We start from the raw sequence: 16,502 nt of genomic DNA, 5'->3' as shown, positions 1-16,502 counted from the left end.
AAGGGGTGTCTAACCACCATAGAAACATTTATTGCACCCTAAAACCTCCATATGCCTAATTTGGTTTCATTTGTTTGATTAATTTCTTAGTAATGCAGAAATTTGTGTTTCATTTGTATGGTAGCCCCCCTTAGAGAGGGGGAGGGGTCTCAACCTATCATAAGAACCTTCCCCGACCCCAAAAACCCCTACATACCAATTGTCATGTCGATCGGTTCAGTAGTTTCTGAGTCCATAAGAATCAGACAGACATCACTCCATTTATATATATATATATATATATATATATATATATATATATATATATATATATATATATATATATATATATATATATATATATATATATATATAGATAGATAATGCTTTGAATTGAATTTTATCGATTTTTCAAAAGTGAAACATTGTAGAATGGTTTTGGCTTTGTGAGTACAATACACAGAGCAATACAACATACAGTGTACAACACAATTCAATGCAATATTTCGATGCATTCTGAAATAATATCCGAAATAATGAAAAGCAAATTGATCTTCATAATTTGTTCAGATCTTGTGTGAATTTAGGAGGTCTTTTGGACAAATTGGTGGTTGGAGACATTCCGATCGATCAATCAATTTTTGCGAATTCGTACATTGTTTCTGGGTTAAAAGTGGCCACAAAGTACAACACATTGCAAACCGAATGGGAAGAAGTTTTTCCAGCAGTGAGAGCTGTGTTCTTCGGTAGAACAATGAAGGTAAAAATTCGCTCCACTGCGATTGCTATGGTTGTCACTAACACAATCGTTTTGGATTTTCTGTTGCCGTTCTGCGAGAAGTGCTGCATAGTATGAAATTCGCATAATTTCTTTGGCAATGTCGTTTTTGGGTGTGTTTGAGATCTAATTCTGCTTAGAAAAACGGAAAAACTAAAAGTGGGTTATATCTGTAATATAACCGCAAGGTGGACGTAGGACTACCGTTGACCATCAATAAGTTACAAACATATATCTCTAAGACATTCTATCTTTCTAATAAATAATTACCAAACCCCTTCATTGAGCCGCAAAATAGTTTTTAACGCTCAGAGGAGGAATTGATACCTCCTCGGAAATACCAAGCGCAAATCATAACCTCCTCAAAAAATTGTATTTTTTCATTAAAACAACAAATTAGTTGTTTTCTTTTCTAGTTTGTAATGGTTTGTAATACACGAATCGTCAGAGTATTTACTGTTAAAACTTGCTTAACGTTTCATTGAATACTTTATATTGAGTTGATTATATCGCGGCAGAGTTCATATACTCCTGGGTTGGTAATAAAATATAGCCAAATGAAAAAGAATTGATCAAAAAATTTAAATTCAAATTATCTTTGAAGTTGATTGAAGCGCACATTTTTTCCAAGTCGATTGAGCTGCAGAACATAATTCCATCGTATTTTGTTCGAACATTTGAGCTTCTAGGATGATTCAAGCAGAATTTTACATGAAATTGTATATCTCGCTACGATCTCCAATGTTACTTCGCCACCGTCATCTTCAACGTCAAACTCGAATATCTCACATTGTACCAATTTAGCACTTACAGGTGAATTTGTGGCTCAAATCGAACAATCAGTTTTGTTCTCTGTACCTAGCAAAAATCCCCCGTTCTCAAGGAAAGCCACAGTATTTCATTGTAAGAGAGATGACGTCTATAATTACAACCTTCACAATGCGGAGGGTTATTAACGTGCGAGGTTTTTTTTTCTTTTTCTAGAATTAATGGGCCTTCATTATATGCACACCATATCTGTGTGTACAAGGTTTAAAAAAAAAACAAGTATTTTCTTTTTTATTGCTCACCAAAAACCATTTGCAACAAACGCAAAGGAAAAACAATGCCTCTGGGATAACGAATCCCCAAACGTTCATCTACAGATCGGAATCCAGCCCGGTGTCCAAGAGGTCCCCCAGCATTTGGCCATTCTTCAGCGGGAAGTTCCGCATGAAGCAGTTCAAATAGAGCAAATACTTCGGGATCGAAGTTTCCGTCACACCCCGACGCTGTGCGTCGATAATGGCCGCCGCCGCATCCTCTGGCTTGAGCATTTTCATCAGTTTCGGGAAACGAGTGTGGGGCCGCTTGCATAGTCCCGTATCGACCATGTACGGATAGATACTGGTGAACTTTACGTTCGGTTTGCGCGAATCGGCACGTATTTCCTCGGACAGTGCCTCCATAATCCCGCGCACGGCAAACTTCGTGCCGCAGTACGGCACGAGGTTCTTGAACCCAACCAAACCGGCGACCGATGACAGGGCAACGATATGACCACGGTTGCCCTCGATCATATCCGGGAGCAGTGCTTGGATGAGCTGAAATATGTTTGAATCAGTTATACACTTTAGTGTTGGCTTGCTTCAATTTTCAATGTATCTTTACCCAGAAATGTGCCATCACATTAATATCGAATGTTTTCCTTATCTCGGCATCAGTCTGCTGGAGGAGTGAGTGCGTTGGCATAATGCCAGCATTGTTCACCAAGATCGTAACCACGCCAACCTGCGTCTTGATTTTGGCGGTTACATCTACAACTTGCTGCCGGTCGGTGACATCACAGCTAAAGTTCGGAAACCAACAGATTGACTGGACTTCATTCATTCACATCCGAATTTAAAGGAGAATTCTTACACAAATCCAAATGCGGTCCCGCCAGACTTCTTGATCTCGCCAACAGTTTCCGTGTTTGTTTTCTCATTTATGTCCACACAAACAACGGTGGAACCAAGTGCGGCATACTGCAGCGAGAGATACTTGCCCATGCCGTGACCGGCCCCCGTGATAAGCACGATATCTTGGCTGACATCTTCCGCCTCTGGGGGCACAACCAGATGAACGATGGCCATGATAATGTTGTACGTTGACTTGGCGAAAAAGACCAGCAGATCGATCAGAATGAGTACCGCATTGTAGAGTTGCACGCCGACGCTCGCCTGACTGAGTGCATGTTGAAACGTGTCGATCAGTTCGTTAGTCCTTACAGTTACGGCTACGAGAACGTTATGTACAAGATCGATGTCGATGTCGAGACAACACTGATGGGTGAACATATGGAGGATGGCGATAATGCACTTGAAGTAGGCCATGGCTGAGGTCCCTATAAGTGGGGTGTGTTGACATTACACTTACAAATGGTGAGCCCAATGCTACGCTATGATGGACGGATGCATGGGAAAGAAAAACAAGTGCACACAGAACATTTATGGATGGCTCGGTTTAGTTAATGCTGAGAAATGAATAATGATAATGCTGCCGTTAACCGCGTCCAGTCCACAAGGCTAATTGTGATGCGTTTAGATGCTGTGACCCAGTTAATGGTATTCATTTATACAGTACTAAAGTTGTCCCAGAGACGTCTGTTCATCTTTAAGGCTTGTTTAAGATTTGATAATTTAATCTTGTTTAAGATTTGATAATTTAATCACAATAAACTCATGTTGCAAAAATCGAACGTGTAGTGTATTTCTTTCGATCCTGAGTGTGAAACCCGTTACAATAAATCAAACTTATAGCTCCTTTAACCCAGCCTTGCCATATTTGTCACTGATTCGTCGTTCATTCATATCCAGAATTCCCCAGTCGGAACAATTGCTGCTTCCATACCGTAAAAATTGTGTTCCGTATCGCTCACACTTTGCGCCTTGGTTGCGTATTATTGCAATAAACCAGAAGGGTTCGACCGGAAGCTATCCGATTTCGCTTGAAAAGGAACCAGTTTCGTTCACTAGTTTCGCAACCAAGCGACACGACCTTTAGCCGAAGCGGTTTGATTCTTGTTTACGGCGATCAGTTTTATCAGTGTTATGTACTTTTTGCAATGATTCATCGATTGAAATGTCTGAGCTTGATTAGATTGCTTGTGAATTCTAGCTTAACTTTCAGATTGCAGAAAGTATAAGTCGGCAACGTGAAATTCAGAGAGATACACAAACGTTATTAAACACAACTTGCGTTTGTTCTCTTCTGTTCAACCAGCATGGCCTTTCGCCTTTTTCCCTATTTTTCTGAATTGGCTTTTTGTTTTGCAGTTTAACACTCCTATACTCGCGCATTGGTCTGTCAGACCGAGAAATCAATAATTCGTTCATTTCTCAGAAAATATCAACACTACGACTTTGGGATTCTCTCTAGCTTCGTTATTCGTCGTTCGTCATCGTTTAGCGTATCGCATGTGTTGGTACAAAGGGGACGTGTGCCACTTTTTTAACACTTTCGGTCTGACACACCGACGCGAGTATAGGAGTAACTCTTTTGGACAAGTGCATTTTTTCATATTCTAGAATATTGTTGTATAAAATGTATAAATTCATGTTAGTGGCGTGGAATATTTATTGAATATAATGCATAAGATCAATACCGGACTATTCTTATTTGATTTCAGTCCCTTTTGTAACTGGATTGAACGGATCCATATATTAACTATTCGTCGATATATTCGTTGTTAGATTCATACGTTCAAAAGTAAGGATTGCATTACCGTGCCAAAATTTCAATAACCGGTTATCCGGTAATGAAAATTTCTTTACTGGTAAAACCGGTAAATTACTGGTGAAAAAATACTTTGAAATAAACCATTTTCTTGAAGAAACGACTTTTTAATTAGTTTACAAGAAAACAATCAATACTTTGCTACTACTTGGGGACCACAAACAATGTTAATTTTGTCGTTTTCTGATCATCATTCCGATCTGATCTCATGAACGGAATTTCCAGGAGAGAAAAACGCATGTTCATAGTTCAATGATGTTGGGCGTACAGTATGAAAATCATCGAATACCATTGTCATGTATTTGCCTCTGATGGCCTCTGTTAATACAGTTTATAATCGATTACTGCAATCGTCGTTCAAGTTTTCTCTTGATGCTCAACTATTCTGCGGGTTCTGCATCGTCCAATGGTTTTTTCCCTCTTGTTGTCCAGCTACTGAAGTCTTAAGTCGCGAACGATTTCTAATGCCTGCTTGATCAATGCATTCCGTGACATTTGATAGAAGACGCCGAAGTCATTATTTATTATGTCATGATTAGGAATGGGCGCTCTTTAGAAAAAGATCGATCTTGACAAATTGATTTTCTAAACAGCGTAGGGATCGATCCACTGATTAAATCTGTACCAAAGAATCGATCTTTGAAGAACCAAATGTCGTTTTTACAATTTCTTTATTTACTCTATATGAGAACCGTCTTTTCTTCAAGCAGGGAATACAAAATTTTATATTTCTTTTCAAACATCAAAGACATTTAATTTTGTTACTCATTATGAAGGCCACAAAAAATTTAAAGCTCAGAAAAATTGCATTTCCCAGAGCATTCATCTTGAAACGTCATGGAAATCATTAAATAAATTAATTGAAAATTATGACTAGAAATTCAACAACTGGTATTTGTATTACTAGAAATTCAACAGCTGGTATTTGTTCAGAACTCCGCTAGCAAACATTCCATGGAATTCGTCCGTGCTACACTGAAAAACAGATCCATAAAAAGTTTTTCTAAGATCAGGAAAAATCGGAAGAAAAAGATCGATTTTCGTGATTTTTTCGAGTACAAAAAATCGAAGAAATCGAAATGGAAAAGATCGATCTTCTATAAATTGATCCAAGATCGCCCAATCCTAGTCACGACCACGAACAGAATGATTATTTATATACGCGAACTAATCTGCCTATACAAAACGTTTGTCCTTTCCTTCAGGGCTCCAAGCGGCTGCTTCGAAATTTCTGATGGTTGCTCCGATAGCTGTTCTAACCTATATTGCAATCCGACGTCAGGTTCATGAAGGGTGCAGTTTTTCCGCCATAGCAGTTCAACAGCGATAAGAACTGGTTCGAGGGCATCAACCAATCCCTTTATCGCTGTCTGTTCTCCATCGCTGAAGCTTATCCTGTGTCTCGTCTTCAGATCGAGCAGCTCTGAAGCTGAAGCTCGGAGGTCTTAGAATCGGCGCAACACTACCAGTTGTGTTTTTGACGTAGGACTACGTCTTTCATTTCTATACTGGGGTGTAAGTTCAAAGTTTCGATAACGAAAGCGTTACGCCGGAGAACGAGATTTTGAGCATTAATTGCTCCAAAACTACTGAACGAAATGGTATGATAAACAATTCATTCGAAAGATAAAATGTTTACGCGTTCTATGCTTGTTACTTTTTGATCCAAAAACTTGTTTCAATAGCCCTAAAAATGCTTTCAGAATAGGCTATTGGAATCACACCAATCGGTATAAAAGCGAGTGTCGCTCAGAAATCCACTCAGCTATGATTCCGCAACGATTGGGGTATCATTGCTGAATGAATGGATATTTCCCTAACACAGACTTCAAAACCATGGAGCCTTGAGAACCTGGCATTGCTAATTAGATGCAATCAACGAGTATTTTTGTACTCGTTTGCGCTTTTGCAAATCGGAATGTTTCTCTAACACAGACATCAAAACCATGGAGCCTGGAGAAACTGACATTGCAAAATAGATGCAAGTTGTGGGTACTTTTAACTCGTTTTTGCGTTTTTGTAAATCGGAATAAATCCCTAACACGGATTTCAAAACGATTGAGCGTGGGAAATTGGCATTGCAAATGAGATGCAAGCTGCGAGTATCTTTGTACTCGCTTGCATTTTTGCAAACCGAAATGTGTTTTCCCAACACAGATTCCGAAACCAATAAGTTGGGAAAATCGGCATTGCAGAACTTGGCAGTACTTTTATACTACCATGGATTTTTACACTCCGGAATACGTTTTGCTAACGACGTTTAATGATTAGGCAAAATGTTGATAACTATTTGCTACGATAACCACTATCATAATGCATGAATTGACCTAAATTGGAATTTGTTAGCAATTGAATTCGTAAATTGTTTAATTCATTCACTAGTTTAATCAATAATTTAATCAATACATACAAAAGATAGCTCTCCGCAGCAGCGATGTCGTACCCAATGGGAAACATCCGAAGTGTGATTATTGCTAATTGAAAATACACAAATGATCACTAAGCCAACGGCAGTCCTACGTCATCCTTGCGGTTATATCATAGGTATAACTAGAGACCACGGTTAATCGTTCGGGGGGCGCTCCGCTTTCCGCAAGAGCAGATCGCTTGCCACACCATGTACTTTTTGGCAAACTTGGATAGTTTCTGCGTGCGAATCTCCTCCGGAACGCTGAATTTGTCCTCTGCGGAAAAGAACAACAGGCCCGGCAGCTGACGAAAGTCCGCTTTGACGTAGGTTTCGTCGTCCATTACCAGGCAATGCGGCTTCGTCAGCATTTCGGTGTACAGCTTCCGGGCTCGCGTCTTCCCCACCATGTTTTGCCTTTCGTCGCGGTCAGGAGCCTTTTGAACCTTGTATGTACGCAGGCCCTCCCGCTGCTTGGTCCGCTGGACGAATGTACTTGACAAATTTAGCTTATTGGCGACATCCCGAACCGAACTTCTCGGATCACGTCTAAACTGCTTAACTACGCGCTTGTGATCTTTTTCACTGACGGAGCATCCATTTTTGCCGTTCTTCACCTTCCGGTCGATGGTTAGGTTCTCGAAGTATCGATTTAGTACTCTGCTGACCGTGGATTGGACGATTCCCAGCATCTTACCGATGTCCCGATGTGACAACTCCGGATTCTCGAAATGAGTGTACAGGATTAATTCACGACGCTCTTTTTCGTTCGACGACATTTTTCCAAATTTAGGAAAAATTGACAGTGAAGCATGGCCAACGTGATCTATACACTCTTATCTGATTATAAGCGAAAGCTGAAGATATAATTCCTAAAAATTAAATTTCTACAGCGTTTTTTCCGTGATGCAATTTGATGTGACACACCCTTTAATACATTTTTCGATCATATATTGATTCTCGAGTAATATTTCGAAGCGGCATAAAGGTAAATATTATTGTAAAAATTAAATTACCGAAATTACCGGTTATTGATAGTAAAATTACCGGTAATTCGGTAATGAAAAATGACCTGGTATTACCGGTAAATCCGGTTAACAATCCCTATTCGAAAGTAAAATATAGATGTTTGACTTTCGTATAGTTGTTCGCTAAATATAAAGGTCATACATATACACACTTGTGAAAGAATTTCACTTGAGGAAGGATTGTAAACAGTAAACTATAAACTAATCGGTAGCTTATGGTAATTTTTTACAAATACAGTTTCGGGGAAACTTTTTTATAATGGACAATATCGACAAGAAAACAAGAAAAAGAAAAGGAAGTTCCTAGAAATCCTTTTATATCATCTTTTTATGCCCCATCTAGAAAACGGCATTAATTCTTAGTTTACCAAGAAAACAGAGACGAAGAATATTAGAAATATCAAACTTTATATTCCAGAACCTTTATCATCTGATAATTATCTAGAAGGTCGTTATACATTCTTCTCTTCGATAAAAGACCCGAAAAACACGCAACACCTGCATGAAATGTAAAAAATATGTTTTTTCAAGCATGCAGTTATGCTACGTTCTGACTATGTTACTCCAATGAAACCACAATCGATTAATACGTTTTTATGTTATTTTATAGCTCTTTATACTTCCATGAATTATATTCAGTTGCTTACTTTTAATTAATAACAGTGAAAAATTCGAATTTCGTTATTCGTGTTGGAGTATCAAAAAATACTCTACTTTAAAGGAGGTAACATTAGATGACTATTAAAACATAATAAAGACGAAGAAAACATATTTTTTGGAGTTTTTTCATTCAATCATACCCTCTTCTTCAAATGAATGCCAATGAAGCCTGAAAAATACACAATGGCAACATTGCTGAGAAGTTCAATTTTCGGTCTGTGACACCGTGCGCGAGTATACGTGTTATAATTTTGCACTCGAGTACAGGAAAGTTAAGTAGACTTGCTTTTTGCTTAACATCCTTTCACACATCTAACAGGAAATCCACTATGTTTTACCTTGTCATGACGTTAAAACCACTCGATTTTATTCAAGTTTCGAGATGTGTAAGAGCTCGGTTCAAATGGTAGGGTATAATAACTGCATTACTGCCCATGTACCGCTCAGGACAACTCTACACGAGCTGATGATTGCGCCGGCTAGTGACCATTCTATCCTGGATTCCTCGAGTCGAGAAGACGCACCACGCTAGATATGGGGTACATACTATTGCATTGGAGACAGCAACATCCCAATTACGAGAACACTTGTAATACTAACCTCGAGCCCACCGCGAGTAATCGGTTACATATTACTAACATAGATAATAAGAAAAACTGTCAAAATATTGAACTCCGGCCCCGTCAGGCTAACGCCATATGAGCCTTGATAAAAATATATATTTTGGAAAAAAAAAATTGCCCATGTTTGTGTATGTGACGTAAGTGACAAATTGAACAAAATCGAAGTTTCCGTCGCAACGCATTCTACACAATGTAGTACGTATGTTCATCATGCAAACAACATTTTTTTGTTCGAAAACATTAGAGCAATTTCGAAAAAAAATAAACAGTTTGAACGCATAACTGACGTACAGCTTTCACACATCGTTCTAAAACTAACAATTACCGAGAAGCATCTCGTTTCAATGTTGTAATTACATAAATTTCTTCGTTTGAAACTTTAAGGTGATAATGAAAATAATCAGATTAGTAATGAAATCAAAATACTAGTGGTACTCGAGTCGTGGCCGGTGAATTCATGTCCACTTTCCGTGTCCCAGCTATCATAGAATCGCAACAAACATAAAGCACCCCTTCCAGACATTTCCTGAAATTTCGGCAAAATTCATTTGTTTTTATCCGACAACCACTAAAACTATCGACGGATACTGCAGATACCACTAGTACTACAGACAGGGCAACCTGGTGCTTACGTCAAGCTATGCGAACAAATGTTCATTGAAGCGATTCATTGTTTTAATTCACAAATCTTGTAGGTCCTCTCTTTACCGATATTATGATTTGGATTTGGCGTGGAATTGCTATGTATCCAACTCCACGATGTTTTACGTCAAAAAATGTTGGTAATGCTTGAGATTTTTCAATTGGTTCATCGTTAGATTCATAAAATGAAGTATTTTCTTCAGTACAACAGATTTTGGGGTTTGGACTGATAAATAAACAGGGTATTCCAGAATCTGAAGCGCCTCAAACGTGACTCAAACGTCATGAAACATTTCAAACATAAGCTGACTATCAATACGGCATCAATAGTCAATAGTGGGTGACCACTAATCCCGACCGTTATATTGGCTTGCTTCTCCATTACTTTATGGTGTACGTCGGCATATGTTCGGGATATGCTATGTTTGTGTGAAAAAAAAATATTTTAATAATAAAATAAATGAATACATTATTCAAAGTTGTCCACACGGAGTTTTCCTTCCTTCCCTCAGACATGGGTGACAACTTTTGTTTGTACTGAGTACCGTTAACTATTATTCATAGGAGCACCGTTTTGATTAGTGAACAAGTTTACTAGACATTGAAATTCGTTTAGAAAAAATGTGGACTGATACATTGTTGAATAAAATATAATGTTAGTATAGTTCTTTACTGTGGTGGCTGCGAGCAGACAAACGATCGGAACGGTAAAAAATAAAAGAGTTAAATGCTGTGTTACGCATTTGAGAAACCTGCTCCATCAATTTCAACCTGTTATTACCGGTGTAAACAGTTCCAGAGAGGAGATTTCGACACAATCGACAAGGAGCGTGAAGGAAGACCTAAACGGTTGAGGACAATGAATTGGAGGCGATATTGAATCAAGATCCGTATTAATTTTTTTTAAATGTATTGCTTATATGTTTGTATTGAATTAAAATCACTTAAAAATCAAAAAAAAAATCCTTATTCAAACGAAAATCTGACATTTTGATTGCAAACTGGATTATCATAAATATGAATCTAGAATATTGTATCTTTAGTCTAAATCTGGAATATGAATAAAAAACCAGTACAGGTCGGACTCGATTATCCAGAATTTTAGACTCGTTTATCCGGAGTATTTTATTTTTGATTTTCGAAAATTTTGAATAATTTGTATAATAATTCTAGTAGTAGAACACAGTTATTTATGAAAAATGCAAATCCAAAATGGCCGCCACCACAAAATGACGCCATATTATTTTATTGTGTTGCTGTTTGAGTAAGGTTAATAAATAAATTCAACTAGAAGACGAAGCCAACCTTTTTCATTATGTACTGTTGATTAAAGATTGATTCATTTAGAATCCGGAATCACAAAACAGTTGTATTTCGGAATTGGTTAAAGGTACAACAGAAGATTTAGTATCAAAATACATATAATTTATTGTTCTTTCAGAAAAAAAATATTCAAAAAATTATTCCTTTGGTCTTTGATATCGTTATATCGAGGTAAAATGTACGTTATATCGAGTGACATTATAACGAGGGTACGTTATATCGAAGTTCCCCTGTATGTTTGAGTGTATGTAGGGTTGTCCCACATTAATAGAAAATTGACCCCGTTCCTGATAACTGATTGATCTGAAATTTGGAACATACCTTTAATTCTACTGTCATTATAAAACTGCGTATTCCATGATCTAGAAAAATTTATTTTTGACTGCCGCTGAAAAATGCCTGGATGGCTTGACTTAGAGAATACACTACACTATGAACAACATAAATTCGAAAAGGTCTCCGCCACAAAATGGTCGACTATGTTTTTTTGTAATCCCCTCAATATTGGTATCAAATAAAATGATGTGACTAATAGAATACAGTACATCATCAAAATATTCCGAAAAAAGTTAGGTAAGAAAAAAAGAATAAAAAAAAAATTTTTTTTTTTGAATGGTTTTAATGTAGAGAAGTATGCTAATGATACAGATAATTTACTAAAAACTAGAAAATAAATTAAGTAAAAAAAACTTTTAAAGTTAAATGGTTGAATGTACTAAAAGCTAATAAATAATTAGACAAGACGCAGTTGGTAGTTATCACATCCGTTCCTTCATTAATCTAGGGCAATGATGAGACAAAAATAGAATCGTGGGGTATATGATGAAACAACTATCTGTGGATAATGGAAATCCAACGTTTATTTCTTACCTAATTTTCTTCGGAATATTTTCATGATGTACTGTATTCAATAAGTCAAATCATTTCATTTGATACCGATATTGAGGGGATTGCATAAAATACATAGTCGACCGCTGTTATGGCGGCGACCTTTTTGAATTTATGTTGTTTATTAAGTTTCGTGTTCTCCAAGTCAAGTCATTCAGCCATTTTTTGTGACGGCCAAATTGAATTTTGAAGATCATGGAATACGCAGTTTTATAATGACACCAGAGATGAAAATGTGTTCCAAATTTCAGATCAATCGGTCAACAGGAAGGAGGTTAAATGTGGTACAGCGCTACAGACAAAGTTACAAAGTCACAAACATACAAACGGGTCAACCTAGATAAAACCGTTTAACAAATAAATGCAAATCATAATTATATTACGTTTACCGAGAGAAAATTTGTTTTATTATGACTCCATTATCCGGAATGAAAAAAAATCAACACTCCGGATAATCGAGTCCGACCTGTATATGGAATTTGGACACTTCATATTTTTTTTTTTGCAATATAAACAAACTGTTTAAAGTTTCACATTTGGATTTGAAATTTTGTATACAGCCATTCCATGCCAAAACGATGACCGTCATATCAAATTGGAGCTAATAAACTATATTTTTTTATATATTTTCTTGAGAGGTGAGATTTTTTACATAACATATCTGAATATCAGAGATGCATTTTTTTTTCGTTTTTGAGATATGGTTTTTCAAAGAGAAATGGTTTTCAAAAACTGATGGTTCGAAAAAAACAAATATTCCCCCTTTTTCCACTACAAAAATTCATAACTTTTGAACTACTTTTGAACCGATTCAGATGATCGACATATACAATTGAAGCTTATGAGTTAGTTTTCTTTGAAAAAATATTACTTTTGGGAAAAAAAAGGTTTTCGTTTTTGTAATTATTGATTGAATCAGTTTTTCATAGTTTTCTCGGATGAAGATAGAGGGCGCTCTATTTTTTTATATTTCTTCTGGAATTTTTTTTTAAATTCTATATTTATTCTGGAAGGTTTATTTTTATTTTTATATTTTTTCTGGAAAGGTTTTTTTTACAAAATATATCCGAAAATCAGAGAGCAAAATTGCAAATTTAAATTTAACATGTTTAATGCAAATTTAACATGTTTAAAGTCTTTGTTCGACACTCCTATGTGACTACACTCGAAGATAATTTTTAGCACATGTTTTGGCATCCCGATTTATTACATTCAATGAGCTGAAAGATAACATAAAATGTTCTACTCCCCAATACATGTATATCATTTGTATAATATATATGCTAGAGCTAATATGAGGGAGCGAAACAGGAGACACATCTAACACGTTCGACGCCCAACGCGACGTTTTTGAGTTTCTCGCAGAGCCCAACTTGCGATTAAATTATTAAATGAAGATCAAACTTAGTTTATAGATAACTTTTACATGATCTAGCAATGTTTGTTTTCAATTGAAGACGAATTGATGACAATAACACATGCCAAAGTCATAGTATAGGGGTTTTGCAAAAAACTGCAGTACAAACCATCCGTATTATAAATTAATAAAAAGTATAGTATAAACAGTATAATATTATGGTCATGATTTTATTATTTTTCTTCATATCCTATAGTTACATTTAGGTGCCTATTATATCAAATACCTTCTGAAAATCCTACTCAATTCGAGCGAGGAAAGTGTCACCCATATCTGGGTGACGGGGCGTCGAAAGTGTTAAATGAAAGCATATAAAAGCTTTTCGTATAGTTTGCCAAATACACGGCCCAGACAGAGAAAGATATATTCTCGTTCAAGTTCTTCTTTATCGTCTTAGAAAACACCTTTCAACTTCATTTTATGATGAGGTGTGATATTACCACGCTCCTTTATAATAGCGCTGGCAGCTATATAGATAGCGTGGTCGTGTAAAGTAACTTTGCATTCCAGCCGGCTTTGGTTCGATCCCCATTGACGCGTCATAAGGACCTTTTTTTTGCACAATCCCAAATGAAAAGAGAAAAGAAAACAGAAAGAGATGTCTGCTCGCATACATACAAACCATTTTTAAGCTTTTAAAATAGCTTATTATTTGCGCATTTGACTCTCATGCACAGGAAATGGCATCTTTTCTGCCAAAGATGACATGTCTATAACATAAATCTAAACATGGAATTTGAATTCTACCATACAAATGGAACCCAAATTTCTGCATAACTCATGAACTAATCAAGCAAATGGATCCAAATTTGGCATGTGGAGGTTTTAGGGAGCAATAAATGTTTCTATGATGGTATGACACCCCTACCTCCTCTGGAAAGGAGAGAGGGTCCCATAAAAATAATACACATATTTCAACCAAACAAATTCCAACCAAATGAAAATTTTCGAAAAACTCGGAAGGAAAATGGGAAAATTCTGAAAATTCAATTCCCATTTATTCTACAATTACATAGTGACAAGCGTTGTTAGACCATTTGATGTTTGCGCCAAAGAAATTGATCTTTGTTCGAAAGTGGAAATGGATTTTAATGTGATAAAACGCACTTCTATACGTTCTTCTATCTATATAAATAAAAATGGAATACGATACGAGCAAAACTCTAGGAAGGAATTGTTCGATTCAGGGCTGTCTTTTTTCTATCATATTTTCTGTATCAAACATTTATTCCATGTAACGGAGAAATATATCATTTGCTAGTGGTTGAAAAATTTTGAACGGGAATTGTGTCTGAAAAAAATGTAATATTATAATGACGAGTTTTGGTAGAAGTACTAGGACATTTATAGTAAAGGATAATTTTCAAGGGTCGATCAGAAGATCAATCAATGAACAGTTCTGCGATTGGAACCATGAACATGCGTTTATTAAGAAAACGTGAATATTTGAAGCTATTGATAACAAAAAATAAATTTTGGGCGGAACGAAGTTTGCCGGGTCAGTAAAGTATAGTATAGAATAAAAAAGAAATTCCAAAATTCAAGATATGAAATTGAAAAAGGTGACTCGAACCTGGAATCTTACTAAGTAAAGCGAATCTGAGATGATACCAAACTCTGAATTCTTATAATTATATTTGGAATCAGCATCAGGAACCATATTATGAGATCTGTATCTCAAGTCTGCATTCTCTGCACAATTCCGATCTGGAATCCTAATCTTATTTTGAATCTCGAAACCCTAAAATGTTAAACAATGTGAACAATATAAACAATATGAACATGTCATTTTTTCCCGTCATCCCGAGATCTATAGTACTAAAACCTTACGAATCTACACTACGGTATGGATACCAAAAAGTAAATTAGATTCGATTGAAAAAAGATTCTCGAATTTTAAATGAGCAAATGGATCCAAAAAAAATGAGTATCGCACTCGACAATGTTGTTCGATTTTAATTTTATATTTACATCAGTTGGTTATTAAATGTGTTTTGACATAGGACTATGTCTTGATTTCTATATAGGGGGGTCACTCTACGAAAAATGTAATGATTCATTAAGAGTTTTCAAACGCATATTGCATAAAATCGTTGTTGCGACATATGTTGTGTTATGTACCATTAGACAGGAAATTTATCAAGCATTTTTTTGCTTAAAACATGAACAGTGAATATAGTGAAAAAAAGTTAACAATTTGACGATTAAACTGGGTATATTTTCTTTCGATTGCACTAACTACTCGCACTCCTCTCCGACGCAACGAGCAATCTTTTTGTCTAAATTCTGGCGTTTAGTTCACAATGTGAATTGATGCGTATAATGAATTATTCTCCATTTACCGATAATAGACATTTATCAGTTATTGTATTGTGTGTTGCCCAATCAATTCGTGTTCAATTCACGTTTTTATCGTGTAGGTCTTGCTACTAACAATTCATGTAATTGTGGTCCAGGATGTCATAATATCGAGCATGTTATTTGGTTATGTAAAAATGCAATTAATTAATTTAACTGGCTGCTGATTTAGAAGATCGAAAGAGTATACTCACGCATATCATATTATGAGTAGCATGAGTAGTCGCGATATTAATATCATGCACTCTATATATGTCTTCCTAAGGAACCCGCTTCACTTCCTCGAATGCACATGCCAATTCTCCTTTCTCTTTCCTATGCATAAGCAGAACTTGGCACCCAATGAAATCAATTCACTACAGCAGTTACACGAACTTCTCTAGAGAGCATTCATGACCAAAGAATACTCAATTAAGTTATTGACGAATTTACGTTGGATTTACAACCAGATGGCGCAGCAAGTAAAATGATGATGTTTATTTTTTTTTTGGTATGGAATTCGTTCAAGTTTTTTAGAAAAAGCAGAATTTATCTTCAAATTTGCCGGTTTCACGTATTCTTTCTACGCTAAGAAGGTTATAAATCGCCAACGTGGCAACGAAGGAGAAAATGCTATTTTTATCTATAAGATATTTCTGTAGTC

The 16,502-nt window shown here is 36.3% G+C and overlaps 1 protein-coding gene across 4 annotated transcripts in view; it reads right to left on the bottom strand.

Annotated features, from left to right (window-relative positions):
- Positions 1 to 16,502, bottom strand: part of LOC129772814 (short-chain dehydrogenase/reductase family 16C member 6) — a 73,728-nt gene that overhangs the window by 4,583 nt on the left and 52,643 nt on the right. Inside the window, exons 2-4 of one of the 4 annotated variants that reach the window (XR_008742645.1) lie at positions 2,657 to 2,962; positions 2,408 to 2,585; positions 1,828 to 2,340 (exon numbers count right to left, since the gene is read on the bottom strand). The exons of 2 other annotated variants lie outside the window; for them this stretch is intronic. The gene's annotated coding sequence lies outside the window, so the exon portion shown is untranslated. Of the gene's footprint in view, positions 1 to 1,827; positions 2,341 to 2,407; positions 2,586 to 2,656; positions 2,963 to 16,502 lie in introns of those variants that run through there. One more of the 4 variants, XM_055776322.1, reaches the window with a different exon arrangement.

The sequence above is a fragment of the Toxorhynchites rutilus genome, chromosome 1 (genome assembly GCF_029784135.1).
Source record: "Toxorhynchites rutilus septentrionalis strain SRP chromosome 1, ASM2978413v1, whole genome shotgun sequence".
Taxonomy (NCBI): domain Eukaryota; kingdom Metazoa; phylum Arthropoda; class Insecta; order Diptera; family Culicidae; genus Toxorhynchites; species Toxorhynchites rutilus.
This window is presented reverse-complemented; position numbering and strand designations above follow the sequence as displayed.